The 16,512-nt window shown below is 36.6% G+C and overlaps 1 pseudogene; it reads right to left on the reverse strand.

Moving 5' to 3' along the window:
* Nucleotides 1-741: 741 nt before the first annotated feature.
* On the reverse strand, nucleotides 742-15,548 carry LOC107832127 (dihydroflavonol 4-reductase-like; annotated as a pseudogene).
* Nucleotides 15,549-16,512: the final 964 nt, after the last annotated feature.

Raw genomic sequence — 16,512 nt, forward strand, 5'->3', positions numbered from 1 at the left:
TAGCTAGTTAATACGCATTTTCAGCTAATTTAATTGTCACTTAACTATGATACGTTCAGTATGATTTTATATAAATATTTGATGCGGATAAATTTTTACTCGAGGTATTATAACATAAGAATGGAGGATGTCACACATCGTATTGGGGCGGGATGGATGAAATAGAAGCTCGCTTTCGGTCAATGGCGGAGGTAGAGTGTCGGGACCGGATTCGGCCGAACCCAGTAACTTTGATTCGAATCCTGTGTTTGTCTTACAAAATTTATTGAATATGTATAAATGATTAATTTAGAACTCCGTAACTTTTAAGGATTAGAATCCCGAACTCATAAACTTGAAATCCTGGCTCCGCCTCCGCTTCCGGTGTCTTTGCAAAATTAGTCATTCATGCTTCATTTTAATATTGGTAAGCTGGCAGCGTTTCAACAACAATAAACTTCTCTTACAGGATAATTTGGTATACAACGATTATAATGCTCCACAAGTGTATATAAATATAAAAATCTACTCAAGTTTTCTAAAAGTTTAAAAAGAAATATGGAATGGTTTACTATTACTCTGCCCTATCTAATTTTATATACCGATAGTATATAAAAAGAGTGGATTGGTCACTTAACTTCGCGCGATCGGTAAAAATTAATTTGTGAAGATTTAAACAGCAGAGGGATCAAAAGTACATTTCTAATAATTGAAAGTTAAATGTACTTAATTAGTCATTACAACAATGAAAATCAAAATTCATTAGTAAATTTTAGGGAGTAAAAGCGCAAAATTCCCTGAATGTAAGGAATAATCAGTTATGATAGATTACTCATTATTTTCCATCAATGCTTATAATAGATTGTTCGTTATATTGATTGTGTATGTATTTTTTACATCATCGGGCGAGAACTTAAACCAAAGTGAAAAAAGTCATACCTGTAATTAGTGAAAGGGCAGTAATTAGGCTTGGTGGAAATGTTGGAGTGATGAATGGACCTACAACTAACGTTGGTATAATACTAATAAACTCTATATTCTTTGCTTTAGTTGCTTCCCATGCAGCTTTTTCTGCCAATATCTTAGAAGCAAAATACATCTGCAGAAAAATTAAATATCCATTAAAATTGTATGATTAAGGAAAAGGAATTAATAAGCAAATAATTAATGACTAACCCATCCAGTCATCTTCTTAGCATATATGAAAATTGAAATCCAAGTCACTCCAATTACTCTCATCGTACACGAGGTTTTGGTGTTGTTGGATGTCAACAGTTCTAGCAGATGAAGTGAAAACCAGCCTCTTTATTGTTTTGGCTTTCGCACATGATTCTATTATGCTTAATATTCCACGGATTGTTGGTTTGATTACTTCATTCTGTCAAACATATATTACGTGCATGTTACACAAGATAAATAAAAAAAATAAAAAATTACTTGGCACGTCAAGTCCATACTCCGTGGCCTACTACCACAATACAATTTATAGGTTTGTTTGGGTCCCGAACTACGATAGTTTTAAAACTTTATTTCATTGCTCAATTCAATGTATATTTTCTATTATTTTTAAGTGATATTGGACCATTGTATATATACATATTATTTTCAGAATTATTTGTACACATATGTAAGTGATTTGTTTTTCCCGAAGTGTTTCTCAAAGATCGAGTAACACCCTTTACTAGAGCCTAGAGGATGTCTCTGCCACTGTGTTAAGTGATATGGGTTTTTAGGCCTGATATATAGACAAAGGCGGTGCTAGGATTGCACAAGGGGTTTATTCAATTCTTTAGTGGAAAAATTACACACGCCACTAAAGCGGGGGTTTTAGGATTTTAGGGGCCTCGATGTTTTTTTTAATTCCTACTCGATATCTCGTATTTGATTTGAAGCCTTGAATAATTCGAGTTCGTATCGTTTAAAGTCCATTAAAATTGAAACCGCTCTCTAGAAAGAATTTTTTGATTCCCAAGACTCGAATCGAATACCTCCGGTTAAGAAAAAAAATATCCTATCCATCCCATTACAACTCTTCTTGTGAGAGCCCAAATCATTTTTAGATAATATTAATTATTTCAAAGTAGAAAAGTAAAATGTTTATATAAAGATATAAGTACATTTATCATTAGAAAATAAGTAATACACTTTTAGAGTTGAAACTCCATTTTTCTTTTCTCAGGTCTCCTGCAACAAATATATTGAAATATCAAAAAATTATTGTGATATAAAATTATTAACTTTTTGAATCGTGTTCTATTACCTTAGATCAATAATGTCAATGGAGATATTAAATGGTTTATGCAAAAAATAATTAAAATTTTTATTCTCAAAAAGGCAGAAAACTCTACTTCAAATAAAAATATATAGGAATTATTTTAGGTCTTCCATTAAAGTTTGGTTTTAGGCCACCGAACTTATTAAGCCGCCCCTCGTAACCAGAATTATTTTTATGTATATATTAATAGATATTCAACTATAGGGCCCCTTGAGCTTTTCTTATATATATTTCTTTATATTTTGAATTCTGTTAAAACAAATCCTGACTCTGTCACTATACTTAGATATTACGCTCCTCTCGGGGTCCTTGGATTCAAAATCCATAGGGTGGCCACATGAAATACTCCTTGGCAGACATGAATGGCTTCATCAAAGCTTCCTTCTTCTGTCAATTCCGCTTTCCACAGCGTCAGGTTGCTATCAGCTTTTGAGTTTTGACAACTCTCAAAAGATGTTTCACTTTGTTCTTGTTCTCTTCCATTCCAAAACAACTCATGTCATTTATATGATGATATTGTTTGAATTGGTGTGATATTTAAGAAAATAATAAAAAAAGAAATTAAAATTTGTGGTTTAAAATATGTTACTGGATGTGTGTATAGCTTTAACACTTTTGAAAGTTGTGGCCTTAATTATACTATAACATATTACGATTATAAAAGATTCTCATAAAAATGTGAAGTGAAAAGTTAATTATTTTTAAGTTTAGGAGCGTACTGTCATTTTTTCTAACATATTAAAAAGAATATGTCACATAAATTTCGGAGCTCCGCACGTACGAGTTGACAATAGGTTACTGTAGGAAAAAAAGAAAATAATTACCAGGATCACGAACAGTAGTGTGAACATTAGAGCTACGTTGAAGGAGTTTGATAACAAGCCAAGAGCCAATAAATCCAGCTGCTCCAGTCACACAAACTGTTGGCGATTTGCGAAAAAAAAGATATAGAAGAGTAAGGAGACTAAGTCATGTTATAAAATAAAAATCGTAAAGTAAAGACAAGTATAGAGAGAAACTGATATATTATTCAAACTTCAAACTTATGTACATAATGAACTGAATTCTCCTCTATTTATAGAAGAAAGAAAGATGTTGTGTAAGCTACTACTGCAAGCTGCTGTGTAAGCTGCTACTGCAAGCTGCTGTTGCAAGCTGCTGTGTAAGCTGCTACTCTAAGCTGTTGTGTCAGATATAGATAATCTTCTACCATGGGTAATATTTATCCATAACGGAGTACCGAAAGGATAAGCTTCTTTAGGAGACTTATTTCCAATAGAGTACTAAATAGATAAACATATTTACGGCGGAGTCTCATATGGATAAGCTTCTTCAGGAAGCTTATTTACTACGGAGTACTAAATGAACATCCATAATATAATATATTTATAACACTCCCCCTTGGATATTCATTAAAAGATAATGTGCCTCATTAAAACCTTACTAGGAAAAAACCCCGTGGAAAAAAATCCTAATGAAGAAAAAAGAGTACACATATTTAGTAATATGCATTGCTAGCTGCCTCATTAAAAATCTTATAAGGAAAATTCTGTGGGAAAAAACCTTAGAAAGGAAAAAAGAGTACATCGCGTATTTTACTCTCCCTGATGAAAATCTTGTTTTAAATATTTAAGTCTCCGCATTCCAATCTTGTATACCATCTTCTCAAAAGTTGAAGTTGGTAAAGTTTAGTGAATAAATCTGTCGGATTGTCACTTGAACGGATTTGTTGCACATCAATGTCACCATTTTTCTGAAGATCGTGTGTGTAGAATAATTTTGGTGAAATGTGCTTCGTTCTATCTCCTTTTATAAATCCCCCCTTCAATCGGGCTATGCATGCAGCATTGTTTTCGTATAAAATTGTGGGTCTTTTCTCACATTCCAAATCACATTTTTCTCAAATAAAATAAATTATTGATCTCAACCATACGCATTCCCTACTTGGTTCATGAATAGCTATTATTTCAGCATGATTTGAAGAAGTAGCAACAATAGATTGCTTTGTGGAGCGCCATGATATGATAGTACTTCCACATGTAAAAACGTACCCGGTTTGAGATCTAGCTTTATGGGGATCAGATAAATAACATGTATCTGCATAACCAACAAGATCTGCACTATCTTTGTTAGCATAAAACAAATCCATATCAAGAGTTCCCTTTAAATATCGCAATATATGCTTAATCCCGTTCCAATGTCTCCGTGTAGGAGAAGAACTATATCTTGCTAGTAAATTAACAGAAAATGCTATATGAGGCCTTGTAGCATTAGCAAGATACATTAGTGCATCAATTGCACTAAGATAGGGTACTTCGGAAAAAGACTAAGTCAGTTTTTTTACTTTAGCAAATTCACAGAAATGTGCTCTATTTATGCCTTTGGTTTAGCGGAAGCCATTTTGCCAAACTAAAAATAGTCAACAGGTGGATATATATATACTACGATACTTGTCATGATATCAAGAGATGTAATTTTTTTAAATATTTTATGACATATTAATAATTTTACACATTATTCAAAGAGATAAACTATAATCTTGCTAATCTAAATTTATGTTTGTCATTAATATTATTAATTATAATCTGACAATCAATACATAATATTTATCTTAAAACATATTCAGGTTTTAGCATAAAATTCAAAATAAAAAGGGAAAATAGAATACTAATGAAAATTTAATACCGTAAAAATTGAAACTCAAATTTTATAGCTAAAAGAAGAATGAAAATATCAAAAAGCTCTTAGAGCATATGAAGAGTTCTTTATATGTATGTGACTTGCTTATCCAGAAAAAACTATATTTTATCCTAAAATTTTGAAAAAGAATTTCAAGAATTTGATTGAAATTCAAATATGTTTAACCAATAAATTGTTATAAAAATATTTAAACAAGGCTCATCATGGACTTAGATCTTATTGTCACATAAATTAATTATAATAAAACCAATAAATTAATAAATTGTGTGTGTGAAAAGCATATAACTTGTATTTATTAGGTTGACGTAAATAGAGACGTAGCTACTTTTGTCCAAGGAGAGTCAATCCGCGAAAAAATTACATTGTCTAGGTTAGTCAAATAAAATATATTATATGTTTAATTCTCTAAACTTTTTTTTGTGTTCACTTCCTTATATTTTGGGTGAAAATTATTTACATTCCCAAAATTACTCTAAAAATCAAACAAAAGCTCTATTGATATGAGGAGCGGAATGAAAATTGTTCAAAGTTGGAGGATGAGATTTTTAAAGAAAATTTAGGGGATATAAATGATTTTCACCCTTATATTTTTAATTCTCTTAGTAAAAATTCAGGCTCTTTAAACATCGAGACGGGTCCGTTTTACCTCAAATATTAGTATGGTAAGCACGTGATGTCACAATCCAATTTTACCTATAGGTCGTGATGGCGACCAACATCACAGTTAGGCAAATCAATTAGTGAATTAAACGTATATTTATTCTTTTATTAATTTTCAAGTAATTAAACTCTTCTTACTTGTAAGATTTAAGAAAATATTCAAGGTTCTGATTAAATAAAAACCAAGAAAAATAATTAAATTCACTATTCTACTAATGTGTGTGCCAAGACCTGGTGTCACAAGTGTAGGAGCATCTAGTAGATTATACCAAAAAATTTTAAATATTGTCTGAAATAAAATAGACAGAATACAAAAATAAATAGAGACACTAGTTGCTGCAGATCGGCTTAGAAAGGCAGCTCACCACTAGGCCTCGGGGTAACGGGGATGCGCACCGGTAGGGCCGCCTAAAACTCCTATCTCAGATCCTGCACAAAAAGTGTAGCAAGCGTAGCATGAGTACGTAAACAACGTGTACCCAGTAAGTATCAAGCTTAATCTCGAAGAAGTAGTGACGAGAGGTCGACTTTGACACTCACTATGGGTCAATAATATTAAAATAGAAATATTTAAATAGACATGATTTATGTGAATAGCAATAATTTTTCAATTAATCAATTAACTTCACAAGCTGCAATAGAATGTCAAGGTATCGTGTAATCATTATTATTAGGCACGATTTCTGCCGAGTTCGTACGGCCCGATTCAGAGTGTCGTGTACACTGCCGAGGGACATGCGGCACGATCCATAGATGCACCTATACTACCGAGGAGTTCGGCCCGCTCCACAAGAAAGGAGGATATTTTCTTATGAACCTCCAGAATGAGAAGTTATTATAAGGCTAACACATAAGGATGTACAATTTCTATTAACAGTCAAGTAATTTGCACAAAAGTTCAAGTATGTGAAATTTTGGTCCTTTACTATTTCCTCTAATAATTTTGAATATAATTCCAGTACTTTAATTAATAAAGGATGCAATTGTTACAAGTAATTCATGATTTGAGTCCTAAACTACCCGAACATAGCATAATTAGTAGTTACACACGGGCTCTCATCACCTCGTGCGTACGTAGCCCCCACAATTAGCAACAATTATTAATTTAAATTACCTATGTGGTAAATTCTCTCTTACAAGGTTAGACAAGAAACTTACCTTGCTCTGAAGTTCTATAGCCGGCTCTAACGCCACTCTAACACCTCGAACCGATGCTTGTCGATCCAAAACTATGCAAACAATGTGCAAATCAATAAATATGTGTTTTAATACCCATAACTAATCAATTTAAATAATTTCCAACTCCTCTCGAAAAGTCGATAAAATCCGTCTCTCGGTCCCACGTGCCCGGATTCCAAATATTTTCAAAGATGAACTTTACCCATAACTCTACGAACTCAAATATATCATTTATTCTGAATTTCATGTCCAATTTCGTGATCAAAATCCAAAATATACTTATTTTTATGTTTTTCTTCAAAATCCCAATTTTTACTAATTTCCATGAATTTACAAGCCTAAATTTGTATATTTAACTCGCAATGCAAAGAAATCAATTACCCTATTATAGTTGATGAAGATGGCACTCCAAAATCGGCTCCCATGGACGAAAATGACATGAAAATGGGCCAAACCCACGTACTTAAAGAAGCCTCACTACCCAGCACGAATTCCGCTTCTACAGTCATATTTTCGCACCTGCGGTCCCGCTTTTGCGAGACAAAACTCGCTCCTGCGGAAGTCCATGGTCAGCAGCCCATCGCACCTGCGGATATTTTTCCGCTCCTGCGCAAGCATGTGCGATACATCCACGCGCATCTTCCGTACATGCGGCAGTGGCGTCGCTTCTGCGCACACGCAGGTGCGCTGCTCAACCCCGCCCCTGCGACCTTAAGCCCAGGCTGCCCATGTCACTTCTGTGAGCTTCTTCTCGCTTCTACGAGGCCTCTTCTGCGGTCAAGCCTCCGCAGAAGCGATTACACCAGAATCAGATTTTTCTGGGATTTGCTCATTCCAAAATCTGATCCGTTAAGCATTTGAAACTCACCCAAGGCCCTTGGGGCCCCAACCAAATATACCAACAAGTCCTAAAACATCATACGAACTTAGTCGAGCCTTTAAATCATATCAAACAACGCTAAAAACACGAATCACCCTCCAATTCAAACTTAATGAACTTTGAAACTTCAAACTTCTACAATCGATGCCGAAACCTATCAAATCATGTCCGATTGACCTCAAATTTTGCACACAAGTCATAATTGACATTACAGACCTACTCCAACTTTTGGAATGGGAATCCGACCCCGATATTAAAAAGTCCACTCCTGACCAAACTTCTCAAAATCATCCAAATTTCCAACTTTTGCCAATTGATGCCGAAATGACCTACGGACCTCCAAATCTCGGACACGCACCTAAGACCAAAATCACCATACGAAACTATTCTCAGGCTCGAAATCCTAAACGGACATCGATAACATCAAAATCCACTTCAACCCAAACTTAAAAAATTATTAAACCTTTAAAATGTCAACCTACCATAATAAGCGCCGAAATACTTCCGGTCTACCCGATACTCGACCCGAACATACGTCCAAGTCCGAAATCATCATACGAACCTATTGAAACCTTCAAATCCTGATTCTGAGGTCATTTATAAAAATTCCAAACCTTAATTTTCCAACTTAAAGCTTCCGAATTTAGAATGTTTCTTTCCAAATCAACTCCGAACTTGCCGAAACTAAATTCCGACCACATGTACAAATCATAACACCTGAAGTGAAGCTACTCAAGGCCTCAAATCATCGAACAATGCACTAGAGCTCATAATGACCTATCAGGTCGTTACACGTGATTTTCTAAATCGAACCAAAAACAACTAGTAGGTAAGTGCATGAATTGGCTCGGAAAGCGGAAATTAAAAAAACTACAGTATTTTATGTAATTTGCATTTACCTCTGTGATGACCCAAAAATGTCATCTTTAATTTAAACGTTCATTTCTGTATTCTATAAAGATGTTGAGAGCTTACATTCTATGAGTTACGTATCACATGAATAGTTGATGTTAATGACGTTCCTTTTCTAGTAATATATTGCTTATGATGCCACTGTTAGTATTGTTTTCATGTTGTGTTACATTGATTGGATTATGTATGTATTGTTAGGATTGGTTTCTTGGATTCTCTGGCAGGTGGATAAGCCCAGTTACAAAGAAAACTCTAGCGAAATATTTTAGAAATTTTGGGAGTTAGTAAAAATTCGGAAAATTAAAATGGGTGAAAGAAGAGATAAGTTATGTTATGTGTTTGGGGGCGGACTCTACTTCTCATTTGAGGGCTATTAATATTATGAATACCAATTAGATATGATAACAAGTGTACGAGGCATATTATAAGTGATGTGGGGTTTAAGGAGAGGCCTAAGTCTAGGTCAAGTTGGAAAATTTCATAATAGACTAAAGTTTCAAATGGGTACGCACAAGACCAAACTTTGAATGAGCATATATAATTATATAAAAGGAACTATTGATAATCTACCTATCACATAAAAGATCTTCGAGTCTAGTATCTAAGCTTCAAACCTTTTGTCATTTGAACACTTCTACAAGAAGTTATGACCGAATTACCAAAGGCTGGCAAAATGCGAGTCTGCGGCCAAATCTGCGATCGCAAAACCATTATGCTATCGCAGAAGTGGTTATGTGACCGCAAAACTAGTCGCAGACCTGTCCAGAGAAGCCCATTTCTGGGCACCGATTCTGCGGTGCATTGTGCGACCCGCATACCCATTCTGCGATCCATTATGCTACCGCATACCCGATTTCGGAGGGTTAATTTTTCTATTTTCATAACCTGACCCCATTTTGATAAATAGGCTTTGGGGCTTATTTTGGGGCAACTAACTGATGATTTTAGAGAGAAGTGAGAGTGTTTTAGAGAGATAAATAAGCTCAAGTGCTTTGTTCATCAAAAATCTTGTTCAGGCTTTGAAATCTAACAAGGAATTATCACAAGATCTTCACCCAAGAGGTAAGGTTCTAACCCCTATTCTTCAATTTTGGGTTTGGGTAAAGACGAGTGATTGTGAGTGTGATTCTTGCATGTGAGAGTATTAGTTATACATGCTTGTACCAATAAGGTTATGGGGATGTTATTAAGTTCAAATGGGTAAAGATTGGATTGAAAATAGTATAAATCTTTAAACAAAACTTTAATTGAGGATTTGAAAGGTAATCTGATGTCGAAATTCGATAATTTTTGTATGGTTGAACTCGTATCGGAACGGGTGTTCATATTTTGTGAGTTTTTTGGGATTCGAGATATAGGTCCCAGTGTTAATTTTTAAAATAAATTTCGGATTTTAATCCGAAAAATTTATAATTTCATATAGAATTAGTTCCTACAATTCGTGTTGATTAAGTTGAATTATTTGTGATTAGATTCGAAGCTTTCAGACACGAATTTGCGAGGCAAAGGTGTATTGAAATCTTGAAATTTGTTTGCAAATCGAGGTAAGTATCGTGGTTAACCTTAACTTGAGAAAATAGAACCCTTAAATTATTTGTTATGTTAAATGCATGTGAACGATGTATAGGCGAGGTGACGAGTGTCTATACGTCGTCAAATTAATTGTTTGCATAATTACTTGAAAAATCATAAATCATTTTAAATCATGAATTAATTATTATATTAATTGTTTCTCTCGTGTTCTTTGCTCAATATCATGCCTTGAATCCATGCTATAATTGCTACATGCTTTATTGATTTATGTGACTTAATTGCCACTTGACGTTTAGCATACTAATTATTAAAATGCATATTACAACCTTAATTTCCACAATTAATTATTACTTGTCATTACTTATTTCTAATAAATCATAATTATTGTATGCTTGTTGTCTTATAATTTCATATTAATTGTTGCATTTATTGGATTAATTTCTTTTATAAGAATTGGTAAATGAATATATTGGAGGAGCGGGTTGCGCGCCACAACGGAAATAAAAGTGAATATATTGGAGGAGCGGGTTACACGCCGCAATAGAATTGATTGAAATGAATATATTGGAGGAGTGGGTTGCACGCCGCAACAGAATTGATTGAAATGAATATATTGGAGGAGCGGGTTGCACGTTGTAACAGAATTGATTGAAAAGATATATTGGGATTGGGTTGCACGCCGCAACAGAATTGAATATGAGCATATTGTGGGATCGGATTCCACGCCACAACGGAAACTGATTGATATAATAATTGGTTATGACTGCCGAGTTGGCTTCAGATGTTGAAAAGAGATACCTGTTTTATTTCTATTATTGTTGTTATTATTGTTATTGCGTACAGGTTAATATAAGTGATCTGCCTTAGCCTCGTCACTACTTCGTCGAGGTTAGGCTCGGTACTTACTGGGTACATGGGGTCAGTTGTACTCATACTATACTCTGCACTTCTTGTGCAGATACCAGAGTTGGTCCCATCGGCGTATAGTAGATTTGCTCGGATTCAGCTATTTGCAGGAGACTTGGGGTATAGATGCATGGCGTTCGCAGTTCTGAAGTCCCCTTCCACTTTATCATAGCTGTGTATTTCTTTCCGACCTTTATTTGTATTATTCTAGTAGCTCGTGCACTTGTGACACTAATTCTGGGATGGTATTTAGACATCGTTATTATTATGGATTATTCACTACATTTCAGACTTTACTTTTGCATTTGTTTCTTTGTTATTAATTAATTTAAAAATTGTTTAAAAATGGCTAATATTAATTCTAACATTGGCTTGCCTAGCAAGTAAAATGTTAGGCGTCATCATGGTCCCGAAGGTGGGAATTTTGGATTGTGACAAGTTGGTATCAGAGCACTAGTTTACATAGGTCTCACAAGTCACGAGCAAGCTTAGTAGAGTCTGAAGGATCGGTACGAAAACGTCTGTACTTATCTCTCAGAGGCTATGAAGTTTAGGAAAAATATCATTTCTTTCTTATTCTATCGTGCGATTTTATTCTGTCATCGATGATTGAACCATTCTATTCTTATTCTCTCGCAGATGGCGAGAACGCATAATACATCTACCGACGGACAAGGGTTAGAGCCCCTAGTGGCAACTATGACCGGGGTAGAGGTCGAGGCCGAGGCCGAGGTCGCACTAGAGGCCGAGGCAGAGGCAGAGGTAGAGCCCAGTCTAGAGCTCGAGCAGCAGCACCCGTAGTACAACCTCAGGGGATATTCAGGAGGAGGTTCCAGTTCAGACTGTACCAGTTGGATCAGTTCAAGTTCCGGAAGGATTCATAGCTACTCTAGTGCTTTAGGACGCTCTAATCCATTTGGTGAGCCTAATGGAGGGTATGGCCCAGAATGGTATATTTCCAGTGGCACCAACCATCTCCCAGGCTGGGGAAGGAGCACAAACTCCCACTACTCCCGCTCCGGGGCAGACAACTCCCCAGTATCAGGCTCCAGTAGCCCATCCAGTTGGGGTAGTTCAACCAATTATTGCAGCACACGCCGGTGATAAGCCTGCTTTATCTTCTGAGGCATTATTGAGATTGGACAAGTTTACCAAGCTATTTCCAATCAATTTCAGTGGTACATCTTCTGAGGACCCACATGATTTTCTTGACCACTGCTATGAAGTATTGCGGAACATAGGTATAGTTGAGACCAATGGGGTCGATTTTGCTGTATCTCAGACGACGGGTTCCGCCAAGAGGTGGTGGAGAGATTATGTATTTACTAGACCAGTTGGTTCGCCTACACTTATCGGGAAGCAGTTCTCGCAATTATTATGGAGAATTCTCTTTATTCCAGACTTTATTTCCGTATTTGTTTTGTTGTTATTAAATAAATTTAAATTTTTTGTTAAAATGTCTAATTATATTCTAACGTTGGCTTGACTAGCAAGTAAAATATTAGGTGCTATCACAGTCCCGAAGGTGAGAATTTTGGGTCGTGATACCTAGTGTCTCGCCTTGGGGTGCACCAGTGTTATTTGTAAAGAAGAAAGATAGTTCAATGCGGATGTGTATAAATTATTGACAGTTGAACAAGGCTACTATCAAGAACAAGTATCCATTGCCAAGAATCAATGATCTATTTGATCAACTTTAGGGTGCCAAGGTGTTTTTGAAGATTGACTTGAGGTCTGGCTGTCATCAGTTAAAGATTAGGGCATCTGATGTCCCTAAGACAGCTTTTCGGACTCGTTATGGGCATTATGAATTCTTAGTGATGTCATTCGGGCTAACTAACGCCCCAACATCATTTATGGATTTGATGAATCGGGTGTTCAAGCACTATCTGGATTCATTTGTAGTTGTATTCATTGATCACATCTTGATTTACTCCAACAGTCGAGAGGAGCATGAGCAACATCTTCGGATTGTGCTTCCAAGTTTGAAGAATAATCAATTATATGCCAATTTTTCAAAATGCGAGTTTTGGTTAAACTCAGTTGCCTTTTTGGGACATGTTGTATCGGCAGAAAGCATAAAGGTGGATCCTAAAAAGATTGAGGCAGTTCAGAACTGGCCTAGGCCTACTTCAGTTACAGAGATACGGAGTTTTCTGGGTTTGGCGGGTTATTATCGCCGGTTCATGGAAGGGTTTTCATCTATAGCAAGCCCATTGACCAGATTGACCCAGAAAGGTATCCCATTTAGATGGTCAGATGAGTGTGAGTTGAGCTTTCAGAAGCTCAAGACGGCTTTGACTATGCCACCAGTGTTGGTACTACCCACGGGTTCTAGATCTTATATGGTATATTGTGATGAATCTCACATTAGGCCTGGTATAGTATTAATGCAAGATAGCTGGGTGATTGCATACGTGTCGCGACAATTGAAAGTTCATGAGAAGAATTATCCTGTTCATGACTTAGAATTGGCAGCCATTGTTCATGCGCTGAAAATTTGGAGGCATTACCTTTATGGTGTCTTGTGTGAGGTATTTACTAATCATCGTAGCCTACAGTATCTATTCAAACAAAAAGATCTGAATTTGAGGTAGAGAAGATGGTTGGAGTTGTTGAAAGACTATGATATCACCATTTTGTATCACCTCGGAAAGGCCAATGTGGTGGCCGATGCTTTGAGTAGAAAGGTTGTGAGTATGGGCAGCCTTGCGTATATTCCGGTTGGTGAGAGGCCGTTAGCTGCAGATGTTCAGACTTCGGCCAATCATTTTGTTAAGTTAGATGTTTCAGAATCCAGTCGGGTTCTAGCATGCACAGTCGCTCGGTCTTCTTTATATGAGCGCATCAGAGGGCGACATTATGATGATCCTCATTTGCTTGTCCTTAAGGACACGGTGTGGCACAGTAGTGCCAAGCAGGTTGATGTGGGAGATGATGGAGTTCTACGGATGCAGGGTCGTATTTGTGTTCCTAATGTGGATGGGCTTCGTGAATTAATTCTTGAAGAGGCCCACAGTTCCGGTATTCTATTCATCCGGGTGCTGCCAAAATGTATCAAGATTTGTGGCAACAGTATTGGTGGAGGAGAATGAAAAAGGATATAGTTGCATATGTAGCTCGGTATCTGAATTGTCAGCAAGTTAAGTACGAGCATCAGAGTCCTGGTGGTTTGCTTCAAAAGTTAGAAATTCCTGAGTGGAAGTGGGAGTGTATCACTATGGATTTTGTTGTTGGGCTCCCACGGACTCAGAGAAAGTTTGACGCAGTATGGGTCATTGTGGACAGGTTGACCAAGTCAGCACATTTCATCCCAGTGGCAGTTACCTATTCTTCAGAGCAGTTAGCGGAGATTTACATCCGCGAAATTTTCCGCCTTTACGGTATGCCCGTGTCTATCATTTCTGATTAAGGTACATAGTTCATCTCACACTTCTAGAGGGTTGTACAATGTGAGTTAGGCATGCGGGTTGAGTTGAGTACATCATTTCATCCACAGATAGACGGGCAGTCAGAACGCACTATTCAGATATTGGAAGATATGCATCATTCTTGTGTTATAGACTTTGAAGGTTCTTGGGATCAATTCTTGCCACTTGCAGAGTTTGCCTATAATAACAGCTACCAGTCAAGAATTCAGATGGCTCCATATGAAGCATTATATGGGAGACGGTATCGTTCGCCAGTTGGCTGGTTTGAACCAGGAGAGGCTCGGTTGTTGGGTACCGATTTGGTACAGGATGCCTTGGATAAGGTCAAGATTATTCAGGATCGACTTCGCACAGCTCAGTCTAGGTAAAAGTGTTATGCTGACCGTAAGGTTCGTGACGTTGCATTCATGGCAGGAGAAAGAGTATTGCTCCGAGTTTCACCTATGAAAGGTGTAATGAGATTCGGAAAGAAGGGCAAGTTGAGCCCTAGGTATATCGGACCCTTTGAAATTCTTGAAAGGGTGGGTGAAGTAGCCTATAGGCTTGCACTACCACCTAGTTTATCGGCAGTTCATCCGGTATTCCATGTATCCATGCTCCAGAAATATCATGGTGATCCGTCCCATGTATTAGATTTTAGCTCAGTTCAATTGGACAAAGATTTGACTTATGAGGAGGAGCCGATAGCTATTCTAGCTCGGCATGTCCGTCAGTTGAGATCTAAGAGTTATACTTCAGTTCGGGTACAATGGAGAGGTCAACCGATTGAGACAACTACCTAGGAGAAGTGAAGATTGTGATGACCTAAAAATATCATCTTTAATCTAAACATTCATTTATATGTTCTATGAAGATGTTGAGAGCTTACCTGCTATGAGTTATGTATCACCTGAATAGTTGATGTTAATGGTATTTCTTTTCTAGTAATATATTGTGGTGTACTCATGCTTTATGCACATGTTTTTCGTGTGCAGATCCAGGTGCTCCTTATCAGCCGCACTATCAGTGAGTCAGGACAGCTTTGGAGGCTTCATGGTATATCTGCCGCGTCCGCAGACCTCGGAGTCCCCTTTCTACTCTTCCTCATGTCCATTATCTTTTGTATTTTCTTTTGATAGACTCTGATGTATAGAGACACTAGATTTTTCCTCCTGTAGTTTGTGATTCACGATGTTCTGGGTTTTGGGATTGTTGTGTATTTTTGAATAATTGGTTAAATTTATATTTTTATGTTATTATTCCACAAAAATATAAGGCTTACCTAGTTGTAGAGACTAGGTGCCGTCACGATGTCACACGAAGGAGAAATTGGGTCGTGACAATGTAAACCATGACAGAAGATCAAAATAACCCCCAATTTTAATACAAAAAGGGAGTTTTTCGTACTTGCAGAAGCAAGATGCGAAGAGCACCTAAAGACCTCTAACATGAACTCTTCTAATATATAGTAAAGTAATGTAGCACGAGATTACACTCCTCTGATATTCCGTACTGGTATACTAATATAGCATGTTTGGCCAAGCTTTTTTCTTTGGGTTAAAACTTAAAAGTAATATTTTTGGCCAAAAGCACTTTTGGCCAAAAATTGAGGTGTTTGGCCAAGCTTTTAGAAGGAAAAAAAAGCCGTTTTTGAGAAGCAGAAAAATGTAGCTTCTCTCCAAAAGCACTTTTCTGAGAAATACTTTTGAGAAAAATACACTTAGAAACAGTTTTCAAAAGCTTGGCCAAACACTAATTACTGCTAAAAAATACTTTTCAAATTAATTAGCCAAACACAAACTGATTCTCATCAAAAGTGCTTTTTTGAAAAGCACTTTTGAAAAAAGTACTTCTCAAAATAAGTAGATTTTAGAAGCTTAGTCAAACAGGATATAAATCATGGGAAATATTGTCAGAAGATTTAGTGGTCTTAATATCTGCTCTAGTAGTAATAATAAGATTTGACGTTCTCCTCACTCTAGCGTAGTTATGGCCCCTTTGAGTAGAACTAGGATGCTCATTTATCTCACCAAAATACTCATTAACAATCTGCTTAGTCTCTTTGACTTGCATTTGTT

Source organism: Nicotiana tabacum, chromosome 14, assembly GCF_000715075.1.
Source record: "Nicotiana tabacum cultivar K326 chromosome 14, ASM71507v2, whole genome shotgun sequence".
Taxonomy (NCBI): domain Eukaryota; kingdom Viridiplantae; phylum Streptophyta; class Magnoliopsida; order Solanales; family Solanaceae; genus Nicotiana; species Nicotiana tabacum.